The sequence below is a fragment of the Diabrotica virgifera genome, chromosome 9 (assembly GCF_917563875.1).
Source record: "Diabrotica virgifera virgifera chromosome 9, PGI_DIABVI_V3a".
Classification (NCBI taxonomy): Eukaryota; Metazoa; Arthropoda; class Insecta; order Coleoptera; family Chrysomelidae; genus Diabrotica; species Diabrotica virgifera.
Window position 1 is genome coordinate 179,474,716 of NC_065451.1, and position 26,707 is coordinate 179,501,422.

Consider the following 26,707-nt stretch of genomic DNA (forward strand, 5'->3'; position numbering starts at 1 on the left):
CATAAATATTGTCAATATCATTTTAAAGTCTTCTACTTTAAAATGTATAATATATGTCTGAATTGCCGATATAAATGAGTCAGATTAAATAAATTATTAGAAGAACTTTTTACTAAGCAACAACATTTTTGTTTAATTAATTAATTTTTTTGTATTTTGACAACGACACCCGATTTGGGCGTCGAAACGTTAATAAAATCATTTTTTTAATAAAATTGTGGCTTATTTCCCATCAAAACTAGTTAATAGTACTCTTTTATCTCAGACAACGAATTTTCTCCTGTAATTTGATTTTTTTTTATTTACTAAATTAATGTTGTCCACGAATTCTCCCGAGAAATGCTATTTTATTTTATAATCAATAAATACTGAAATAACAATTTTTATCATTACATATTTCTTTCCCTTACGTTCCTAGTTACATTCCTAGTAATACCCATTCTTTCATCATTGTCATTGACCTAGAAAATTCTATTGGAAGAGCCGCTCTCCGATATAACTGAAAACATTATTTTCATTTTCAAAAGATTTTCACGGCCAATTTTCACTTTCAGGGGCGCACGCGTTTGAGCGGAGCTTTCAGGTCAATCTAACCTCTAAAAATCGTTACAGCGTTTGGGAGAAAATGTTAGTCTTTACTATTTTTAATCGCAACTACATGGGGAATTTCGTAGTGTAGTTATTTTAAAAAGTTGTGGTGGAAATTTGTGCAAGGTTTTCCTGGAAAATCTGGTAAGTGTTACGTTTTTTAGTCGAGTTGCTAAAAATCTCGGTCATGATTATCCGGCCGTTAGATAGTCGTGTTATGTTTTACATTTTCAAAACAAAAACAGATTTGATCGAAATATATGTCTCGTTTTTGATAATATTTGCGTGTTTAGCCGTATCTGTGACGTAGTTTTTAGTTTACTATATTTAGCATACTGCACAGCGGCTTTTAATTGCATGTAGACGGTATAACGAATTTTGAAATAGTTAAAATAATATCAAGACTAAAATGATTTATGACGTTATATAAATCATATACACACACTCAATGATTATATTAATGTTTAACAATATCTTTGTTAACAATATTTTGCATAGACCAGGGCAGATCTGTGAAAAGCAACTAAGTAGATTTGGATGTGAGAGGTAGCATTCTGATTTTTGCAGAACAATATGTGTGATAACTTAACTTATGTAACTTAATAATAATTTACCGGTGTTACCTTAGCCATAAATTTCATCCATAAATTTTTTTTTCATATTTTCACAAAAATTTGGTATAAATTTATCAAAAATGAATAAAAGAGATAATATTGACAAGAAAAATGTTATATATGTTATATATATGTTTGAAAAAAAAAATTTAAATGGGCGATGTATTGATGGTGAGTAGATAATGCCACTCAAATTCAAAAATCCTTTATGGATGGTACGTTAGTCAACTTTTTTTCTCGGTTTTTTGTTAAATTCTCCAAGTAAATATAATAAAGCATAACATGTAAAAAAATCGTGATGGAGGTATTTTCCAAAACAAGCCAAAAAAAAATTCTGAAACTTAGATGTATTGCGCGCTATTCGTTAATACGTCTCAAATTCAAAAATCCTTTATGGATGGTACGTTAGTCAACTTTTTTTCTCAGTTTTTTGTTAAATTCTCAAAGTAAATATAATTAAGCATAACATATAAAAAAATCGTGATGGAAGTATTTTCCAAAACAAGGGAAAAAAATTCTGAAACTTAGATGTACTGCGCGGTATTCGTTAATACGTCTCAAATTCAAAAATCCTTTATGGGTGGTACGTTAGTCAACTTTTTTTCTCAGTTTTTTGTTAAATTCTCAAAGTAAATATAATTAAGCATAACATGTAAAAAAATCGTGATGGAGGTATTTCCCAAAACAAGCGAAAAAAATTCTGAAACTTAGATGTATTGCGCGGTATTCGTTAATACGTCTCAAATTCAAAAATCCTTTATGGACGGATCGTTAGTCAACTTTTTTTCTCAGTTTTTTGTTAAATTCTCAAAGTAAATATTATTAAGCATAACATATGAAAAAATAGTGACGGAGGTATTTTCCAAAACAAGCGAAAAAAATTCTGAAACTTAGATGTATTGCGCGGTATTCGTTAATACGTCTCAAATTCAAAAATCCTTTATGGATGGTACGTTAGTCAACTTTTTTTCTCAGTTTTTTGTTAAATTCTCAAAGTAAATATAATAAAGCATAATATATAAAAAAATCGTGATGGAGGTATTTTCCAAAACAAGCAAAAAAAATTCTGAAACTTAGATGTATTGCGCGCTATTCGTTAATACGTCTCAAATTCAAAAATCCTTTATGGATGGTACGTTAGTCAACTTTTTTTCTCAGTTTTTTGTTAAATTCTCAGAGTAAATATAATAAAGCATAACATATAAAAAAATCGTGATGGAGGTATTTTCCAAAACAAGCGAAAAAAATTCTAAAACTTAGATGTATTGCGCGCTATTCGTTAATACGTCTCAAATTCAAAAATCCTTTATGGATGGTACGTTAGTCAACTTTTTTTCTCAGTTTACTCAACTTTTCTCAAAATACCTCAGTTTCAGAATTTTTTTCTCTTGTTTCGGAAAATACCTCCATCACGTTTTTTTTATATGTTATGCTTTATTATATTTACTTTGAGAATTTAACAAGAAACTGAGAAAAAAAGTTGACTAACGTACCATCCATAAAGGATTTTTGAATTTGAGACGTATTAACGAATACCGCGCAATACATCTAAGTTTCAGAAATTTTTTCGCTTGTTTTGGAAAATACCTCCATCACGATTTTTTTATATGTTATGCTTAATTATATTTGCTTTGAGAAATTAACAAAAAACTGAGAAAAAAAGTTGACTAACGATCCATCCATAAAGGATTTTTGAATTTGAGACGTATTACCGAATAGCCCGCAATACATCTAAGTTTCAGAATTTTTTTCTCTTGTTTTGGAAAATACCTCCATCACGTTTTTTTTATATGTTATGCTTTATTATATTTACTTTGAGAATTTAACAAAAAAATGAGAAAAAAAGTTGACTAACGTACCATCCATAAAGGATTTTTGAATTTGAGACGTATTAACGAATAGCGCGCAATACATCTTTCAGAATTGTTTTCGCTTGTTTTGAAAAATACCTCCATCACGATTTTTTTATATGTTATGCTTTATTATATTTACTTTGAGAATTTAACAAGAAACTGAGAAAAAAAGTTGACTAACGTACCATCCATAAAGGATTTTTGAATTTGACGTATTAACGAATACCGCGCAATACATCTAAGTTTCAGAATTTTTTTCGCTTGTTTTGGAAAATACCTCCATCACGATTTTTTTATATGTTATGCTTAATTATAGTTACTTTGAGAATTTTGCAAAAAACTGAGAAAAAAAGTTGACTAACGTACCATCCATAAAGGGTTTTTGAATTTGAGACGTAGTAACGAATAGCGCGCAATACATCTAAGTTTCAGAATTTTTTTCGCTTGGTTTGGAAAATACCTCCATCAAGATTTTTTTATATGTTATGCTTTATTATATTTACTTTGAGAATTTAACAAAAAACTGAGAAAAAAAGTTGACTAACGTACCATCCATAAAGGATTTTTGAATTTGAGACGTATTAACGAATACCGCGCAATACATCTAAGTTTCAGAATTTTTTTCGCTTGTTTTGGAAAATACCTCCATCATGATTTTTTTATATGTTATGCTTTGTTATATTTACTTTAAGAATTTAACAAAAAACTGAGAAAAAAAGTTGACTAACGATCCATCCATAAAGGATTTTTGAATTTGAGACGTATTAACGAATACCGCGCAATACATCTAAGTTTCAGAATTTTTTTCGCTTGTTTTGGAAAATACCTCCTTCACGATTTTTTTATATGTTATGCCTAATTATATTTACTTTGAGAATTTAACAAAAAACTGAGAAGAAAAGTTGACTAACGATCCATCAACAAAGGATTTTTGAATTTGAGACGTATTAACGAATAGCGCGCAATACATCTAAGTTTCATAATTTTTTTCGCTTGTTTTGAAAAATACCTTCATCACGATTTTTTTATATGTTATGCTTTATTATATTTACTTTGAGAATTTAACAAGAAACTGAGAAAAAAAGTTGACTAACGTACCATCCATAAAGGATTTTTGAATTTGAGACGTATTATCGAATAGCCCGCAATACATCTAAGTTTCAGAATTTTTTCTCTTGTTTTGGAAAATACCTCCATCACGTTTTTTTTATATGTTATGCTTTATTATATTTACTTTGAGAATTTAACAAAAAACTGAGAAAAAAAGTTGACTAACGTACCATCCATAAAGGATTTTTGAATTTGAGACGTATTAACGAATAGCGCGCAATACATCTAAGTTTCAGAATTTTTTTTGGCTTGTTTTGGAAAATACCTCCATCACGATTTTTTTACATGTTATGCTTTATTATATTTACTTTGAGAATTTAACAAAAAACCGAGAAAAAAAGTTGACTAACGTACCATCCATAAAGGATTTTTGAATTTAAGTGGCATTATCTACTCACCGTCAATACATCGCCCGTTTAAACTTTTTTTTCCAAACATATATATTATATAACATTTTTCTTGTTAATATTATCTGTTTTATTCATTTTTGATAAATTTATACCAACTTTCTGTGAAAATATAAAAAAAAAATTATGGATGAAATTTATGGCTAAGGTAACACCGGTTAATAATTTATTATCCCTCGGTATCAAATCCGTCGGAAATATTAATAAAGTCATTAATATACAGTGCGGTGGAATAAGTGTTGCCCCCCCCTGTTAACTTATTTATTTTTAGGACATAAGAAAAACGCTCGGATAGGTCGATTTTTAAACTAACCATAATATTATTATAGCATCAACTTTTTGAACTTTACGCGATCCCTCTTCAGGTGACAGCCATAACTTTGATTTTTTTAAAAGGAAAAGTACATCATGCGACACCTCATTTAAAAGCTCTTAAAATACTGAGTTCAAAAATGTATAATACTTTAATCCTGTTTGAGGGTGTAGGCGAAAAATTTCGGTCGAATTCTTTCTAAATGCAATCATTTTTTTCGAATCCTGAAAAAACCAATAAATATTTTTGAAAAATTTAAGCGAAGAATGAAATATTACAGTATTCTCGATGGTCCAAAGTCGCTGAGAACTCCTATAATGTTTATTTTAATAAGTCACAGTGATAGAAAAAAGAGAAAATTTAGTGTGATTTTTAATTTCAAATATATCATTCAAAAGAAACTTTTTGTTTATTCTAAGGGACTGTCAGCACTCGGTAATAATCTAATCTTTCTTTCTGCGTTTAAATTTTTCAAAAATACTTATTAGTTTTCTCAGAATTCGAAAAAAATAAATGCGTATAAAAAGAGTTCGACCGAAATTTTGGGCCTGCGATCTCAGAAAGGATTAAGGTATTATACATTTTTGAAATCAGTATTTTAAAAGCTGTTAAATTAGGTACCACATGATGTACTTTACCATTTAAAAAAATCAAAGTTATGCCTGTCACCTGAAGAGGGATCGCGTAAAGTTCGAAACGTTGATACTATAATATACTGTGGTTAGTTTAAAAATCGACTTGTCCGAGCGTTTTGCTTATATTCTTAAAATAAACAAGTTAACAGGGGAGGAGCAACACTCATTCCACCGCACTGTATCTAAAAATGATTAAAGACATCGTTTGTTTTTTCTACTTTCCTTGCATTAAACCTAATAGCTTGGGCGCAGAAGTTCGGGCCAATGCTTTTTAATGCAATATTTTTTTTCAAATCCTGAGAACACTAATAGGTCTGGATCCCGCGTAAGAAAAAAAAATTGATTAATAGCCAGCTGAAAATTTGTTAATAGCTTAAAGGTGTCTAGTCGGAGAAACTTTGATATATGAGAACACTGAAACAGGGGTAGTTTTAATTGTGGAACAGGTTAAAAATTTGGAACGGTCAGACCACGAAAACGGCACATACATTTTGTCCGACAGAACAGACTTAAACTCTTCGAACAGAGATTAAACTCTCATGCAAAAATCAGACTGCTATTTATCACCAAGTGGGTGTTTTAATGAGTGGAACATGTAGAATATGTCAAATGCCAGGAATTATGACAGGTGATAAATAGCAGTCTGATTTTTGCATGAGAGTTTAATCTGTGTCCGGAGAGTTTAAGTCTGTTCTGCCGGACAAAATAAATGTGCCGTTTTCGTGGTCTGACCGTTCCAAATTTTTAACCTGTTCCACAATTAAAACTGCCCCTGTTTTAGTGTTCTTATATATCAAAGTATATCCGACTAGACACCCTTAAGATATTAACAAATTTTCAGCTTGCTATTAATCAACTTTTTTTTTCATACGCGGGATCCAGACCTGTATTAGATCTAATATTTTTGAAAAATGTAACGGCAGAATAAAAGAAGAAAATATTGAACAGATAAAAAAGATAGAATAAACAAAATGTTTTTTGAAATTAAAAATCACACTAAAATTTCTCTTCTTTTTCAACCCTATAACTAATTAAAATCAACATAGAAGTTTTCAAGGCCCTCGGTAATAATGTAATCTCTCATTCTGGGTTTCAATTTTTCACAAATACTTATTAGTTTTCTCAGGAATTGAAAAAAAAATAATGCATTTAAAAAGCAATGACCCGAAATTTTGCGCCTGCGCTCTTAAAAAAGATTAATGTTTGATCAAAATAGTAATGAAATAAAATAGCAACAACTGCATTTTCTATAAGACAGGACTGTCTAAAAAAAATTTAATTTATTACCCTTAACACAAAATAGCAATTCAATAATTCTCATCATCTTAAATTGCTGTTAGAAACTTCATAATTCGCTCAAAAAATCTTTATGGTATCTATATCAACACTTGCAGGACCTACCTTCTATTTAAAACAGCGAACACCAAGGGGGTCAATAAAAGTCCACACATAAATTAATCAGAAACGTGATTCTTTATTTAAAAAATAACACTTTTACAAATAAAAAAATTATACGTAGACGTTAATGGAACAGTTAAAATATAAGAATTTAAATTTACCCGAAGTCTCCGGCTTCAGTGGAATTGGCATCATCGTAGGATACAGAAACATTTGACTTCTTGCTGTGTTTACCGCAGACATACTTCTGGCATTTTGAACGAACTATGGTTATTTTTGCCAACTTATTAGTATTTTTTCTTTTAGATTTTGCTAATTTGCAACATGAATGGTATCGTCCCTTTGGGACCGTTCAAGTATTACGTTGGGGGGGGGGGCAAAATCTTCAAAAATTGCGTTACGTAATAGTTAAACGCCCATTACAGTGCGTTACGTAGGGGGGAGGGGGGTCAAAAATCTTCAAAAATCGCGTTACGTAATAGTTGAACGCTCCCTTTCCATTTTGGCATGGTGTTCAAGATATTAAAGGGGGATTAGTTTTTATAGTCCACTGTCAAAAATGATAATAATTATTATTATTATACAATAATATCGAGCCAAAGCAAAGCTTACATGGCTCAGAGTACAAAAAAATTGTAGATCTTAAACTAAAACATAAAGCAAATTCTTACAAAATAAAAATTAAATTAAAGTAAATATTCAAAAGAATTGGTTTTTACAAAAGTTCTTACAACAATAGCAAATTAAAGATAGATACAAAAATTAGAAAGAAGGTATGTATACCTAAAAAGTACAATTTTTTTTTCTCATAAGGAAAAAAACATAAAATATATCCTTACATTTTATAACAAATATTTTAACAAAGATTGCTAACATTACACATACAATGTCCAGTTAGTTCTCATCAAACCTGTTTTTGAAACTATTTAAGCTAATAGCTCCTACGATGTCATCACTTAAACTGTTCCATTTATCAAAAACTAGATTTACCAAAAAGTTTTGCGTCACAGTAGTTTAAAAGGTTGCTATTTCAATTTATAGTGATGACCTCGTAGTCTAGCATCTTCACTGATATTAAAAAAAATCGATGTTCCCCAACATTCCCCCCTAAGAATTCTATAAGTAGATATTAAATCACTTCTCTCTCTCTTCTATGAGTCAATGGAGACAACTTAAGCTTTATTAATCGAGTTTCATAGCTTAATCTTGCATAATTAAACGGTAGCTTAGTAGCTTTTCGTTGTACTCCTTCTAATAAATTAATATCTCTTTGTAAATGAGGTGAACAAACAGATACCGCAAATTCCAGGTGAGGTCTGACATTACTTTTATAGAGTTTCAAAAACAAGTCTGGAGACATTCTAGGAAAAGCTTTTGTTATGAGGTATAAAGCAGAGTTAGCTTTAACGACTACTTTTGCTGTTTGAGTAGACCAACCTAACGTTTGGTTGACCGTAGCGCCATTAACTTCCTGTACCGATTTCAGAGGAGCTCCATTCAAAAAATATGTTACATATGGATTATTATATCAACATTGAACAACACAACATTTACGCGTATTTATTGGAATAGCCCATTTCATGCTCCATTCTGATAGCTAGTTAAGGTCACTCTGAAGAGTATTAACAATATCGGGACAGTAATATAACTTTAAATCGTCGGCATATGAAACTGATTTTGACTGCCATCCGCACGTTAAATCAGATACGTACAACAAAAACAGAATAGCCCCTAACATTGATCCCTGAGGGACACCACTGGCTACCGCACGTGGAACACTGCAGTGCTGTTCCACTTTGACCGAAAAAGGTTTTTCAGAGAGGAAGTTTTCTAACTACAATAACAACTCACCACGCACGCCGTAATGTTCTAGCTTCAGCATTAATTTTTTTATTGGTACCTTATCAAATGCACGAGAAAAATCTATATAAAATAATGTCAATCGGTTCATATCGGTCCAAAGATAAAGTCCATTCATTAAGACAGTGAAGAAGGTTGCTAGTTACAAAACGGTTCGGCAGAAATCCGTGTTGAGAGACTGGAATAACATTATGCTCTAACCAAAAGGATATTAATTTATTAGCTATTCATTTTTCCATTATTTTAATTGATTTTGGTGGAACTGTTACTGGGCGATAATTAGACGAAAGGAGTTTATTTCCACTTTTATATATCGGTGTTACTACACCAGATTTCCATGAAGCTGGTATTGAATTTTTTTGCAAAGATTTGGCCAATAAAGCTGCCATTGGAGCCGCTAAACTACCTGCACAATTATGATATAACAATGGCGAAATATTTTCCGATCCAGGAGACGCAGTAGTCTTTAAAGAACCTAATACCTCTCTAACCAATTCAGTAGAGATGTCCATTGTTGATCAACTCTCCATTATTCTATCAGTAGTGGGCAAACCTGAAAAGGCAGCCTCCGTGTCAACTGTAAAAGCACTGGAAAATGTATCAGGAAAATAATTCACAAACCTCTTCTTTTAAACATATTTCGCCATTAGATTTTTCTAATAACCATATACCAGCTTTGTACAGAATTTTGATCTAACGTATTTGTAAAAAGATTTGGGACCTCTGGAGCTAACTCTGTTTTCATAATTACTTCTCGACAATCTCAACTCCTTTGTCAATCCATTGGAAAATTGTCTATGTGTAAGTATGTTTTCTTCAGATGGATTTTTCTTACCCTTTTCCATAAAATATTTTTTTTTAGTCATTGCGATCAGTCCGTTATCGATCCAAGGGCTTCTGGGATTAGTCCTAATAGTGTACTTTGAAGAACATTTATCAATACCTTTATATATTGCTCCAGTAATGTCCAATTGAGCTTGTGTCTGAAGAACTACATGGTCCGAAATACCTATTGGTGAAAGATAATGACTTTCACTGATAAGTTCTTCCTCATTAGAGATCATCAAATCTAAAATTGAAGGTGTATTACCTTAACGGTATCTAGTAGGTTCTGTTACCAATTGGTTTAGATTGGTTTAAAAAAATAAATTGTAAAATGGAACACTCGGATTCTCCAATAAGCGGAGTTTGAACTGGCCATTTTAAATCCTTAAAATTGAAATCTCCACAAATGATTAAGTTTTCTTTTTCTCTGCTACATTTTTTAAATAAATTCACACCTTGATTTGGTAAGAGTAAAAGAAATGTTTGGTTTATAGATGCCAAGAAGGTGCGTAACAACTTAATTAGGAAAGATAATTTTAAACATAAGAGATTCTATACTCTATACCTTCCAGATTATGACTTACAGTACTTATCTTAGATTTTTTAAAGAAGGCATCCTGAATCCTAATAATTTACATATGAATTTTCAAGCCTCAAAAATGCGTATTTTTGCATTTTTCAGCTTTTAAATCGCTTATAACTCAAAATCTATTAACTTTTGAGAAAATGATAAGAGACCTTTTTTATTTGAGAAAATGATAAGACATCTTTTGAATAAAAAGAAAGGTTTTTAAAAAATTGATTCCAAATAATTTCGCCACACACACTTTTGATTTGTTTAAAGGTGACAATTTTGAACAGGAATCCGCAAAGAAACCGAATCATTTTTTTTTCATACGGAAGTGGCCTCATCACACGGACTAACGGAAGGATCGCCCCACTGACACTAAAGGTACTTTTAGACGGTCAGATCAAGTCTCCGTTCAGTCTCAGTTTCAGGCGAACTGTCAGTTATCTGTATGTGTAAACAGACAGATGTTTCTGATAGTATAAATGGCACTGTCAGTGTCGTATTACCGACGCACTGTTGACTTACTGTTGAAAGTTCGCAGAACTGTCGAAAAACAAAAATATTGATGACGCGCTACTGAGTACTCTTAAAAAATATACATATAGACGGAGAGCTAGAGCCAAAAAATCATCGTCATAAGCAGTATGGAGAATTTCCTGTGAAATGTGTCCATTGTATATTGACAATTATGGCCCCTTTCAGACTGACACCTCAGTGGATACAGGAAGTAGCAATAAGGGATGAAAGGGGAAAGTTAGTGCAGTCATTAATGGTTTTCACCTCCTATTTTATCTAACAATAAAAAACTGAAAACGTTTGTTTTCTATACTTCCACAAAATTTATTATATCTAAGTGACTACAGCTGTTTCGGCGGAGTGCCTTTCTCAAGTAATATAGTTTACAATGTGTTTGCCTTTTTAATCTTCAACTGAAGAGGTTGAGGAGTGGGGAGCTGTTTGTCTCGAGTTGGTCATTCAGAATTATATCTGTATTTTTCAGTTTATTAATTTCCATAGATTCTAAAAAAGATAGCTTAAGGCCTTTATTTTGAATATGTAGAATTTTAAACTCTTCATTGAAAGAATGATTATGACCTAGAAGGTGAAGTGCGTATGTAGAAGTGTCTGTTTTTCTATTGTTGAATGCCCTTTTGTGTTCTGCTATCCGTTTGTCAAAAGTTCTGCCAGTTTGACCGATGTACGTTTTCGGACAGTCACCACAAGTTAGTTTGTACACACCACTCTGTAGTTGCTTTCTCTTTCGGCTTTTATTGTTCTTAATATATTTGCTTAAGTTGTTGTTAGTTCTGAAAGCTGGTGTTATTCCTTTCTTTTTTATGTATCTGGCTATTGTTGTTGTTATCTTGCCAGTATATGTGAGAGAGCAGAAGGTACTGGGTTCTTTCTGTGGTGGTGGATACACTAATTTCAGGGCTTTCTTATGGAGTTTTTGGTTTAAAATTTTGTTAACTGTTTGTTCGTTATAGCCGTTGTTTACTGCTATTTGTTTAATGATGTTTAGTTCTATTTCGAAGTTATTTTTTGTCATGGGAATTTCTGTCAGTCTATGTATCATGCTATGGTAAGCTGCTAATTTGTGTTGTGTAGGATGGGATGATGAATTGTGTATAGTTGTGTCAGTATGGGTAGGTTTATGATATATGGAGAACTCATGTTTGTTGTGTAGTCTGGAAATCGTTACATCTAGAAAGTTTATAGAGTTATTCTGTTCTGTTTCTACTGTAAACTCAATATTATTATGAAGTGAATTAATATATGATAGAAATTGGTCAAGTTGTCTGTTAGTTCCTGTAAAGCATACTAGTATATCATCCACGTATCTCCACCAATATAAGAACTGTTTAAATACGGGATGATTAGAAATTGTTGTTTCAAGTTGGTTCATAAATATATCTGATAGCAATGGGCTTAGAGGATTACCCATAATAAGTCCTGCACTGTTGTTTGTGTATATTTGATTATTGAATTCAAAATAGTCTTGATTTATGCAAATTTCAAGAAGGTGTAAAATTTCAGATGCAATGATCGGATTTGTACTATTATGGTCTAAAAGATTCTTAACTAAAACAAAAGTTTCTGTAGGAGGAACACTAGGAAAAAGATTTTTTACGTCAAATGAAATTAGTCTGGAGTTTTTGGGCAATTGAAAATGTTGTATTTTATTAACTAGTTCTAGTGTATTTTTTACGGTGAATTTAGGTGAAAATTTAGTGTATTCTGTAATAATATCTGACAGTTTTTTTGAAATTTTATATGACGGAGCTGTATAAAAAGAAACTACAGGTCTTATTGGGTGGTCAGGTTTGTGTAGTTTAATAAAAGAGTATAATTTAGGAGGTTGTGGGTTCATAATATTAAGGTATTTCTGTTCTGTTGGATTTAGTATTGATTTTGAATTTTCAATGGCTAGTTTAATTTGTTTTCGGTATTTTTCTGTGGGGTCTTTGTTTAGTTTTATACTGTTTTGGTTAGTTAAAAATTCTATTGTTTTGTTATTATAGTCTCGTTTGTCGATAGCAATAGTAGTGTTACCTTTGTCTGCTTTTGTAAATATTATGTCATGTTTTATTGATTTATTTTTAATTGAAACGGCTATTTGGTTTTCTTTGAAACAGGAATTATTAGTTTCGCTACATACATCAGTAATAGATTTTGCAATGATGCTTTTTTCTATGTTTTTGGCAGTTTTGTTTAACGCTACTTCACACTCTACACCTAAATACTCTAAATTTTTTTGATTATTATGTTGAGGCAAGTTGTGTTTGAATCCTTTCTCTAAAAGTTCTATTTCACTATTATTGAATTTAGTATCTGTTAAGTTTATAAATCTATTGCAAAAACTATGATTTGAAAAATTTGTTGTATGAGTATTGAGTTTTTTACTATTGCAAATTAGATTATTTAGTTTTTTACATTGTGTATTAAATTTTTTGTCTATTAAATTATCTACTTCAGTTCTTACTTTAGAATCTAGGATGTCAAATTCTATATTATCTAATCTATAATGTAATTCTGAATGACATACCTTAAGATAAACAGCTATAATATCTCGTTTTCTGTATTGGGTGCTCCTATCCCGTTTCAGCCATCTGGTTTGACCCTGGTGGATACCTGCTATAGCAGCGGCACTGCGGTTGTTGGTTTTTAACTTTATGTATTTCGGGAACACGTTGTTTTTCACGCACATGTTTAGAAACCAGATATTTTGTGTTGTTACTCTACGCTTTAAAAGCAATCTTGAAAACAATATGGTCAATAGCCCTGTATTGGCTTCCTGTAAATAATTGATGGATTCGACCGTTACTTGATGGAAGTTCATTTTATCTAACAATAAAAAACTGAAAACGTTTGTTTTCTATACTTCCACAAAATTTATTATATCTAAGTGACTACAGCTGTTTCGGCGGAGTGCCTTTCTCAAGTAATATAGTTTACAATGTGTTTGCCTTTTTAATCTTCAACTGAAGAGGTTGAGAAGTGGGGAGCTGTTTGTCTCGAGTTGGTCATTCAGAATTATATCTGTATTTTTCAGTTTATTAATTTCCATAGATTCTAAAAAAGATAGCTTAAGGCCTTTATTTTGAATATGTAGAATTTTAAACTCAGGCCTTAAAAAGGCAAACACATTGTAAACTATATTACTTGAGAAAGGCACTCCGCCGAAACAGCTGTAGTCACTTAGATATAATAAATTTTGTGGAAGTATAGAAAACAAACGTTTTCAGTTTTTTATTGTTAGATAAAATGAACTTCCATCAAGTAACGGTCGAATCCATCAATTATTTACAGGAAGCCAATACAGGGCTATTGACCATATTGTTTTCAAGATTGCTTTTAAAGCGTAGAGTAACAACACAAAATATCTGGTTTCTAAACATGTGCGTGAAAAACAACGTGTTCCCGAAATACATAAAGTTAAAAACCAACAACCGCAGTGCCGCTGCCATAGCAGGTATCCACCAGGGTCAAACCAGATGGCTGAAACGGGATAGGAGCACCCAATACAGAAAACGAGATATTATAGCTGTTTATCTTAAGGTATGTCATTCAGAATTACATTATAGATTAGATAATATAGAATTTGACATCCTAGATTCTAAAGTAAGAACTGAAGTAGATAATTTAATAGACAAACAATTTAATACACAATGTAAAAAACTAAATAATCTAATTTGCAATAGTAAAAAACTCAATACTCATACAACAAATTTTTCAAATCATAGTTTTTGCAATAGATTTATAAACTTAACAGATACTAAATTCAATAATAGTGAAATAGAACTTTTAGAGAAAGGATTCAAACACAACTTGCCTCAACATAATAATCAAAAAAATTTAGAGTATTTAGGTGTAGAGTGTGAAGTAGCGTTAAACAAAACTGCCAAAAACATAGAAAAAAGCATCATTGCAAAATCTATTACTGATGTATGTAGTGAAACTAATAATTCCTGTTTCAAAGAAAACCAAATAGCCGTTTCAATTAAAAATAAATCAATAAAACATGACATAATATTTACAAAAGCAGACAAAGGTAACACTACTATTATTGCTATCGACAAACGAGACTATAATAACAAAACAATAGAATTTTTAACTAACCAAAACAGTATAAAACTAAACAAAGACCCCACAGAAAAATACCGAAAACAAATTAAACTAGCCATTGAAAATTCAAAATCAATACTAAATCCAACAGAACAGAAATACCTTAATATTATGAACCCACAACCTCCTAAATTATACTCTTTTATTAAACTACACAAACCTGACCACCCAATAAGACCTGTAGTTTCTTTTTATACAGCTCCGTCATATAAAATTTCAAAAAAACTGTCAGATATTATTACAGAATACACTAAATTTTCACCTAAATTCACCGTAAAAAATACACTAGAACTAGTTAATAAAATACAACATTTTCAATTGCCCAAAAACTCCAGACTAATTTCATTTGACGTAAAAAATCTTTTTCCTAGTGTTCCTCCTACAGAAACTTTTGTTTTAGTTAAGAATCTTTTAGACCATAATAGTACAAATCCGATCATTGCATCTGAAATTTTACACCTTCTTGAAATTTGCATAAATCAAGACTATTTTGAATTCAATAATCAAATATACACAAACAACAGTGCAGGACTTATTATGGGTAATCCTCTAAGCCCATTGCTATCAGATATATTTATGAACCAACTTGAAACAACAATTTCTAATCATCCCGTATTTAAACAGTTCTTATATTGGTGGAGATACGTGGATGATATACTAGTATGCTTTACAGGAACTAACAGACAACTTGACCAATTTCTATCATATATTAATTCACTTCATAATAATATTGAGTTTACAGTAGAAACAGAACAGAATAACTCTATAAACTTTCTAGATGTAACGATTTCCAGACTACACAACAAACATGAGTTCTCCATATATCATAAACCTACCCATACTGACACAACTATACACAATTCATCATCCCATCCTACACAATACAAATTAGCAGCCTACCATAGCATGATACATAGACTGACAGAAATTCCCATGACAAAAAATAACTTCGAAATAGAACTAAACATCATTAAACAAATAGCAGTAAACAACGGCTATAACGAACAAACAGTTAACAAAATTTTAAACCAAAAACTCCATAAGAAAGCCCTGAAATTAGTGTATCCACCACCACAGAAAGAACCCAGTACCTTCTGCTCTCTCACATATACTGGCAAGATAACAACAACAATAGCCAGATACATAAAAAAGAAAGGAATAACACCAGCTTTCAGAACTAACAACAACTTAAGCAAATATATTAAGAACAATAAAAGCCGAAAGAGAAAGCAACTACAGAGTGGTGTGTACAAACTAACTTGTGGTGACTGTCCGAAAACGTACATCGGTCAAACTGGCAGAACTTTTGACAAACGGATAGCAGAACACAAAAGGGCATTCAACAATAGAAAAACAGACACTTCTACATACGCACTTCACCTTCTAGATCATAATCATTCTTTCAATGAAGAGTTTAAAATTCTACATATTCAAAATAAAGGCCTTAAGCTATCTTTTTTAGAATCTATGGAAATTAATAAACTGAAAAATACAGATATAATTTTGAATGACCAACTCGAGACAAACAGCTCCCCACTCCTCAACCTCTTCAGTTGAAGATTAAAAAGGCAAACACATTGTAAACTATATTACTTGAGAAAGGCACTCCGCCGAAACAGCTGTAGTCACTTAGATATAATAAATTTTGTGGAAGTATAGAAAACAAACGTTTTCAGTTTTTTATTGTTAGATAAAATGAACTTCCATCAAGTAACGGTCGAATCCATCAATTACCTCCTATTTTGTTACCTCCATTGATTGCATGCAAATTGGTGACTAGTTAGAGCATACCTCAAGAAACAAAACTGATTTGCTGCCAACTTGCACTTTTACCCTCGTGGTGAATACCACCCCTTCCCGCGGGTGAAAACTATTTTATTAAAAATACCCCCACAAATCGATAGAGGAACAAATTTTAAGTAAAATTTGTTATATCATGTTATTAAAATAAATCAATACTTTTTGAGTTATTAAAGATCAAAGATTTATCTATTTAAGAGCATTTGCGTGAAGTTACGGATGATAAAAAGAACATATTAATTAATTAATGTATGTTAGTAAAATATTATTTCGATATTTAATTAAATTTTTTCTATCAATATAAACTGAATATGTCCCGAAACTGGGGGTGTCCCATAATGGGTACATTAGACATATTCGAATACACTTTTGTTAAATTTATAATATCAAAATAATATAAAAATAATACTTTAGTAACATACAATTAATTAATATGTTCTTTTTATCATCCGTAACTTCACACATGTGCTCTTAAACAGACAAATCTTTGATCTTTAATAACTCAAAAAGTATTGATTTATTTTAATAACATGATATAACAAATTTTACTTATAATTTTTTGTCCGTCTATCGATTTGGGGGGTTATTTTTAATAAAATAGTTTTCACCCTCGAGAAGGGGTGGTATCCACCCCCAGGGTAAAAGTGCAAGTTGGCACCAAAACATTTTTATTTCTTGAGGTATGCTCTAACCAGTAATCAATTTTCATGCAAATCGATGGAGGTTTAACAAAATCGGAGGTGGAAACCTTTAAAGACTACACTAACTTTCCCCTTTCATCCCTTATTGCTACTTCCTGTATCCACTGAGGTGTCAGCCTGAAAGGGGTCATAATTATCAATATATAATAGACACATTTCACATGCCAAACTCTGTATTACTTATGACGATGATTTTTCGGCTCTAGCTCTTAAACTAATACTCCATCTGAAACATCAGTTCCAACAGGAAAACATGAATTCTATTGGATTTTATTTACTTCGTTGCATAAATTTTATCTATCACTTGAAAGACAAGATAAATTTTTACACACTTAAAATAAAAGACTTGAAAAAATAATATATCAAACTGTGTAAGAATTTATTTCTTTAGCATAGTGGTTTCGACAAAATTGTCATCATCCGAGCTAATGATACAGTAAAAAAAGGAATCATGTAAAAAAAAGAAGTACAAAACTCTTTTTTACTTACGTTAATTAGAAAAAAGTACCACTACTCGAGTTATATGGTATATGCGTGATAGTCCGGGCTGTATCGTCGTCCCCGTTAGGTAAATTATTCCGATTCGATCTTTTTGCGCAAACCTGCTCAAAAAGAGGTCCTTATAATAAATCCACAGGGTGTCTGGCGGTACATTGTTTAAACAATTTTTTTAAACAAATTCACAAAGACAATTTTTTCACTTCTGACACATTTTTTTAGACCATTTAGGTCATTCGGAGCAAATTAAAAATTTGAAAAATGCAAAAATTACCATTTTCAAGGTTTACTAACTCAAAGCCCCCCCCCCCCCCCCGCAAAGAGTTTAAAGTTTAAAGAGCGTATTAAGGCGGCCGTTAATGTGAGTGCGACCGAGATGCACCATTGGACGGCCGGAATGGTTTGTGTGACCAACTAGCCAGAAAAATCCGGGACATGACCCGAATTACGAAGTTGTGTCCCGGCGTCCCGGACAAGGCTTCCGGGCCATCCGAATTTTAAACGTCTGGCAAAATTCTTTTTTGAAATTTTGAATACCTTATTTTTCTAAAAACTCACATCAAATTTAATTCGTGAAACGAAAAAAAGTCGTCAATTTCTAGAGTGTAATACTAATACCAATATAATACCTATTACCACATCCAAAACGCACACCTTTTATATCGTGGTTAGGTCTACGAAAACTCAAACTCTAGACATTTTCCCGTTTCTGTATTTTAATTTTCGTCTTCTGAAAAGACGATGCAAAAACATGAATATCAAATAATGATAATTATATTTTTATATTAACCTAAGGTCCTATTTACATGGAAATCCAACATAAGTTGATTTTTTAATTTTTTCCTTCTTGAGAACGATTTCCGGATTTTAAGTCGAAACGTCAAAGAATAAAAAAAGTGTAATTATCACTACAACCCATCCCATCAAAAAAATTTTTGTCGACATAAAAATGATAAACAATCAATAAAATGATATTAAAGTTCTATATTAAAAAAGAATGGCCCGATTTTCATTGAAATGTCCCGGATTTTAGGTATTTTTTTTAGCTCTGTCCCGAATTCGACTGACTTGGAGTTGGTCACACTAGGAATGGTGCATATATTTCGCATTCACCATTGACGGCCGAAGCATAGATGAATAAAGAAATGGAAATCCTAAATACCATCAAAACAAGAAAATTGGAATATCTCGGGCATATTACACGTGGAGAGAGATACAAATTGCTCCAATTGATTATGCAGGGAAAGATTCAATGAAAAAGATGCATAGGAAGACGCAGAAAATCGTGGCTGCGCAACCTGAGAGAATGATACGGATGTACATCAAATGAACTTTTCAGAGCAGCCGTCTCTACAATCTGAATAGCTATGACGATTGCCGACCTCCGTCGCGGAGATGGCACTTAAAGAAGAAGAAGACTGAAGAAGGCGGCCGGCTAATATGCGCTTAGCGCTCATTGTTAATAATCAAAAATAACGGCTTAGTAATACAATAATGAAACAAATTTCTTCAGGATCTTGTAGCGGGGACTTCAAACTTTGATTTGGTTACTTTCTGACTTGCATAGTGATAGTTTTTAACCGAGCTATTAAAACTTGAAAAAGGATATATAATAATTTATTCAATGATAATAGGTACAATCTTTTTAGATATTTACATATAAAGTGAATAAATTCCGAAGGTCTCCGAGAGGTGTGGATGCACCTGTTTCGGTAAATAGGATATAAAATAATAAATAATAACATACTAGCGTAAATAACATAAATAACATAAATAGCAACATAATACAATATAATATAATACAATAAATAGATAGGTACGTTTTTTTTTGTAAATACACAGTTATGTTTTAGTAAATATGATACGTAGAATAAATAATATAATGAAAACAATAAAATAAATACTTAGTTTAACAATAAAGCACGAATAATTATTTTTTTTAAAACAATTATGTATGGCTCAATTAGTTAGTAATATTTTTGAAGAATGGTGTATATACGCATGTTTTATTAAATATGATAAAAATAATAAGCAGAATATATCAGTTTAAAACAATATAAAATTTGAAATATAGGTATAAAAATTGGTAGTGACTCTAGAGTTTCATTTTTTTTTTGTTTTTTAATGTATGTACATTTAAGCTACTATAATGATGTCACAAAAATTTGTATATACTGCTTCTCCATTCGTCGGACAAATGCCAGACGAATGGAGAAGCAGTATACTGGTACCTGTTTACAAAAACAAGGGAGATATACAACAATGTACAAACTACAGGGCTATAAAACTGCTTAGCCACACCATGAAAATATGGGAAAGAGTAATTGATAGACGGATACGTGAAGAAACCGAAATATCCGAGAATCAATTTGGCTTTATGCAGGGTAGATCAACAACAGATGCAATTTTCATTATAAGGCAGTTGATGGAAAAATACAGGAGTAAAGAAACAAACGCTCATATGGTATTCATTGATCTTGAGAAAGCATATGATAGAGTTCCTTGAGAGATTCTGTGGTGGGCACTCAATAAGAAAGGAGTCCCTGGTGAATATGTAAAGATTGTGAGGGATATGTATGAGGGAGTAACGACTAGTGTTAGGACAGGTGTGGGAGAGACTGATAAATTTCATGTGAAAGTAGGATTGCATCAAGGTTCTGTGCTTAGTCCGTATTTATTCTCATTAGTTTTGGACCAGATAACAGCGAAAATACAGGGGAACATTCCATGGTGCTTAATGTATGCTGATGATGTCGTGTTAGTAGGAAATAGTGAAAGAGACTTAGAACAAAAACTGGAACAGTGGAGACAAGCTCTGGAGGAAAAAGGTTTAAAACTTAGTAGGACAAAAACAGAGTATTTGGAATGTTCATTTAAAGATGGAGCTACTACAAATAAAATGGTATCTTTGGATGGTGAAATGATTGTAAAAAGCAATAGTTTTAAGTACCTAGGATCGGTATTACAGAGTAATGGAGAAATAGATGGAGATGCATGCAGTAGAATTAGGGCTGGATGGATGAAGTGGAAAGAAGCGAGTGGTGTGTTGTGTGACAGAAAAATTCCAATGAAGCTGAAGGGAAAATTCTATAAAACAGCCATAAGACCAGCTATGATGTACGGAACTGAATGTTGGGCAGTGAAAAAGAAAGAGGAACAGCGAATGCATGTGGCGGAAATGAGAATGCTTAGATGGATGAGTGGAGTGACAAAGAAGGATAAAATTAGAAATGAGTATATTAGGGGAAGTCTAGGTGTGGCACCAATTGATGCCAAAATGAGAGAGCATAGGTTAAGATGGTTTGGTCATGTTCAACGTCGAGACGTTAACCACCCAATACGAAGAATAGCTGAAGTGCAGATTCCTGGAAGGAGTAGGAGAGGAAGACCAAAGAAGAGCTGGGGGGAGACGATAAGGCAGGACATGTTGGTAAAGGGGATTAACATTGATATGGCCCAAGATAGAATTGTGTGGAGAAATGCAATTAGGGAAGCCGACCCCGCATAGGGATAAGGCAAAGAGAATGATGAATGATGTCACAAAAATTTCTTGTGTATTCCATCAGAAATGATTTTAATTGATAATTAATATGGAGAACAAGCCTACGTTTTTTCCGATGAGGCTCCAATAAGAGCCGAAAATCGCGATTCAACGGACTGGACTGCGCTCCGTATTCTAATTGAAAAGTAAGATTGTTTGCCTTCGCATTGCAACTGAATTAAAAATAAAATTTTATTTTATGATTTTAATTTCTTTTTAAATAGAGGAACATTCTTAGTATTTTTGATATCACTGGGGATATGATTATATATTTTTGGGGCTAGAAATAGAAAACTTATCATATAGAATCATATAGAGGTGTTTGCCTCTTGTATGATGCTCATGTGATGGTAAATTGTTGTCTATTTTCATGGTGTGATATTTTAAAGACACAAAGAAAGTATAATTGTTTCAAGTCAAATATCTTACTATCCTTATATAATCTATCTGTAGTGTAGGTGTATGGTTTAGACATAATAATTTTCAGAAATCTTCTTTGTATGATTTCCAGTGGGAGAATGTGTGTTTTCAGGGCGCTTCCCCAAGCCAGTATACCATAACGGAGATGATTTTCTACTAGTCCGTAATATAGTGTGCGAAGGTATAATAATATATTAGGTATGTGTTTTTTTAAGATGTTTAAACTTATACAGGATACACTGTAACTTTTTAATGATATATTTAATGTGAAAGTCCCATTTTAGATGTGTATCTATAAAAACTCCTAGATATTTAACATTTGTTACGGGTTTAATATAAAATTTTTGTTTATTATGTGATATTTGAAGGGGTTTGAAAAGATCTGTAGTCAAGTTAGAGTTAAATATTGGTAGATAAACAGCTTTCTTAAAATTGATTGTTAGTATTTGGTAGTCAAACCATTATTTTATTAGTTGTAGATCATATTCTGCTTTTGTTTTTAATTCATACCAATTCTCAGCATCATAAATAATAGCAGTATCATCAGCAAACCCAATTATATGCACTGTACTCTGTAATGAAAATAATCCATTTTTAAATAGATTAAACAGGACAGGACCTAATACTGTTCCCTGTGGCACTCCATATGTTATACCTCTTTGTCCGCTTATTACTTCGGAGACCCTTACTACCTGTTGTCTCTCAGAGAGGTAACTTCTAAATAATTGCAAACAGTTTTCTCTTATATAAATTTTCTCTAAGCTTTGTAATAGGTTATTGTGACTAACAGTGTCAAAAGCTTTGGCCAAATCAAGAAATACGCATAAGCAAACTTTATTTTTGTTAAGTACTTCATATGCTTTGGATGTTAAATTCAAAATGGCATCTTGGGTGGAAGTATTTTGCTTAAAACCAAATTGGTGAGGGGAAATTAAATTATATTTTTTGATATATGCTGTAAGCCTATTTTTCAATAATAATTCAAATATTTTAGAAATATGCGGAATAAGAGATATAGGTCGATAGTTTGCAGCAAGAGTTTTGTCTTCATTTTTGTATATTGGTATGATTACTCGTTTTGAAGGCTTTAGGCCATATTCCTTTTTCTATACATATATTGATAAAATGAACCAATGGCTCGAGTATGTATGGCGAAATTGTTTTCAAACATTCTGCATTAATGTCGTCAATACCAGTTGCCTTTTTACACTTCAGTTCATTTATTATTGTTTCTATTTCAAATGTATTTATAGGTAATAAAATCATTGAGTTTGTTAGGACAGTATTTTCATGTACTTGGCGGGGATTAGTACTAATTTTTTCAGCCAAACTTTTGCCCATCTCTGAAAATGTCTTATTAAATTCATTTCTTCATTTGCAATATCAGAGGGTATTTTATATTTATTTTAGCGTTTGTCAAATTTTAAATCGCGTATAACTCGACAACTTAATTTTAGAGAAAAATTACAAGAGACCTTTTTGCTCAAAATGGCCCAGGTGATCTAAAAAAATTGTTCTAAGTGATAAAATTATTTTTGTGAATTTGTTTTAAAAAAATTGTTTAGGCAATTTTTCGACCACGGTACCGCCTGGCACCGTGTTTCTTATAAGGACCTCTTTTTGAGTAAGTTTGTACAAAGAAATCGAATTGGAATAATTTACCTAACGGGGGCGACGATACAGCCTGGACTATGAGTGCATTAATATTATCAAGATGCTCACGAATATGCCTCAAGTACTGGTATTTTTCTAATTGACTTACCTAATAGTCTAAGAGCTGGGAGCGGATTTTGTGCGTGATAAGTAATATGGAAAAACTATACGGGGATATGTTTAACTAGTTGTGTACATGACTTTCCCCAACGGCCGGAAACCAGAGTGGGGGATGAGGGTAGTTATAAGGAGTCAAAGTCGCGGTTTTTATTAATTTTTTTGTGACGCTAGTTACGTCATGGCCTACGTATTCCCAAATTTTGGTGCACTATCTCGATCATGAGCGTCACAAAAAAATAATAAAAACCGCGAATTTGACACCTTATAACTACCCTCGTCCCCCAATCTGGTTTCCAGCTCTAGGGATTTTACTTAGTTATGTCATGGTCTACTTATCCCACATTTTGGTGCACTATCTTAATCACGAACGTCGCAAAAAAACCCTTCATATTTTTTATATTCACCCCTACCCCCACCCCTTTGTCGACCACGCAGCGTTTCGCCCCTAGAGATTTTACTTAATTACATCATGACCTACTTATTCGCAAATTTTGGTGCACTATCTCGATCATGAGCGTCACAAAAAAAATAAAAACCGCGACTTTGACCCCTTATAACTATCTTTGTCCCCCACTCTGGTTTCCGGCCTTTGGGAAAAGTCATGTACACAACTAATTCAACATACCCCCGTATAGTTTTTCCATATTACTTATCACGCACAAAATCCGCTTACATCTCTCCGACTATAAGTAAAAAAAGAGTTTTGTACTTCTTTTTCATAAAAGATTCCTTTTTTTATTGTAGCGTTAGCTTGGATGGTGACAATTTTGTCGAAACCGCTTAGCAATAAATTATTACTTTTTATATATTATAGTCGGGTTACTGAAGGTGGATATGAGCTATTATCTCCGATTTCGTTGAACCTCCATCGATTTGTACCAAAATTGGTGAGTGGTTAGAGGATATCTCATGGAACAAAGGTGACATGGTTCCAACTTGCGCTTATACCCTGGGGGTGGATGCCACCCCTTCTGGGGGGTAAAAATAATTTATTTTATAGTAACCTCACAATTCGATAGAATGGCAAATTTTAAGCAAAATTTGTTATATAAAGTTATTAAAATAAATCAAAACTTTTTGAGCTATTAAAGATCAAAGATTTTAATTTTTCGTTAGACAAATGCATGTTTTTAACCGATTTTTCATAAATAACTAAAAAACTAGTTTTTACAAAAAAGTTATTCTTACCAAAATTGAAGCTAATAAAAAACAAAATAAACTTCTTACTATAAAAACCTTTTATTTTTAACTAGAAGTGAGTTATTGGTAATTGAATGTATATTTTTTTCGGCGAGTACCCAAATCTAAATATTTAAGCTTAAATAACGGGAAAATGATGCATACCTTATAAAACATTTGTCAAAGACTTAGAAATATCTATCAAATGATCCCCCGAACAAGTTGATTAGCATTAAAACTTATGCTCCAAATATTTTTCAATAATTATTTTTTTAAAATTTTTCCAATAAATATTATTGTTTTTTTTTATCCGTTAGTTTTTCCAACATGAGGTTCTCTTGTAAACCGTTTGAAAGGTAATTCCAAGTGATATTAAACCACGTTAAATTTAGTCTTAGATCCCTAACTTTTTTAAAAATAAAAGGTTAAATGGCCCCGGTTACATGGTTCCCGCAGCAAAATTTAAGATATAAACGATTTTATCTCGGCTATTTTTGTCCTACACAAATAGTAGAACAGATAAAATATTTGGTACAGAAAAACCTAAAATTTGCTTATGTATCATTTTTTTACGTATATTGAGTATTATCAAAAGAAAATGAAAATTAGGATAATATTAAAAATTCTGATTTTTTTAAATTATACTTTTTTCAAAAAAATATGCGTTCTAAACCGATCAAAATTGTTAAAATCATTACTAATGATAATATAAAGAAATTATTGTAAAAAATTACTATAAATTTTAATTTTTGTGGAAATAGCGTATGTTTAATTTCTCACTTTTTCATAAAAAATTCGAGAGCGTTCTCTTATTTTCATCAGAACTTGCTTAACCCTGGATGCTCACACTTGGGTGTGAGATACCCATCGCGACACTTAACTGCATGTAGCTTGCGCAGCTGCATTTCAATGGTAATGCTGCATTATGTAAATTCAGTCTCTAGTCTGCCAAGGACGGGTATGTAGTTGCGGTTTTATTTGAGCAATATTTCGAATCACGAGAATTTATTGAATACAGGCTAGGGTATGTAGCACCCGTGTGTGAGGTTTACGATCAAGTGTGCGTTCAAGTTAATGACCTAACAACACAACATCCCACAAATTTAGTAAAGAAAACTAGGTGTTATTTCTGCAAAGGCAAAGATGAAAAAGCAAAGCGTGCATGCTCGGCTTGATATAAAGCATAATGCATGGAGCATAGAGCCACACTGTCTTATGAATGTAGTTACTAAAATGAGTGAAACTGAAATACCTGGCTAAGAATGAATATGAATTCTATAATCAAAAGGTGTTATATTTTAGGTAGAAGGACCATTTTGTTGTTAAATTAAATTAAAATATTTTGATTTATGTTTCCGGTTTTTTAGAAAATATTTTTTAATTATTTTTAGGTATTTTAATATTTTGTTTTTATGTTACTACAATTAAGAGAGAGAAAATAAAATTATTGATTTAATTATTCGTATGTATTCAATAGTGATTTATTAGAGAGTCTCTGGAAATCATAAAATATTTACTTTTTTTTTATTTCTTCACAAAAAAGCATTGGGTATCTGACACCCATGTGTGCGGTTTATGTAAAAAAATAGGTGTGATTTTCCAGGGTTAATATTGATGCTATTAAATTCTTCTCGAGCTCATTTGATAAGTATTCCAAAGTACTTTGACAAGTATTTAGCAGATATATTTTATAAAATGCATCGTTGTCCCGTTATATAGGCTTGAATGCTTTTGAGTACTCGTCGAAAAAAATATACATTCAATTACCCCTAACTCACTTTGAATTAACATTAGTTTAGTTTTTTAAGTTAGGAGTGTATTCAGTTTTTATTATCATTAAATTTGATAATTACAACTTTTTTGTAAAAGCTTATAGTTTTTGAGTTATATGTGAAAAACTGCTTTAAAACATGCATTTTTTTACGAAAAAAATAAAATCTTTGATTCTTAGTAACTCAAAAAATATTGATTTATGTTAATAACTTTATATAACAA

The 26,707-nt window shown here is 31.7% G+C and overlaps 1 protein-coding gene across 1 annotated transcript in view; it reads left to right on the forward strand.

Moving 5' to 3' along the window:
* Nucleotides 1–579: 579 nt before the first annotated feature.
* LOC126892156 (phospholipid-transporting ATPase ABCA3-like) overlaps nucleotides 580–26,707 on the forward strand; it is a 361,018-nt gene continuing 334,890 nt past the window's right edge. Inside the window, exon 1 of the mRNA XM_050661619.1 lies at nucleotides 580–732. The gene's annotated coding sequence lies outside the window, so the exon portion shown is untranslated. The remainder of the gene's footprint in view (nucleotides 733–26,707) is intronic.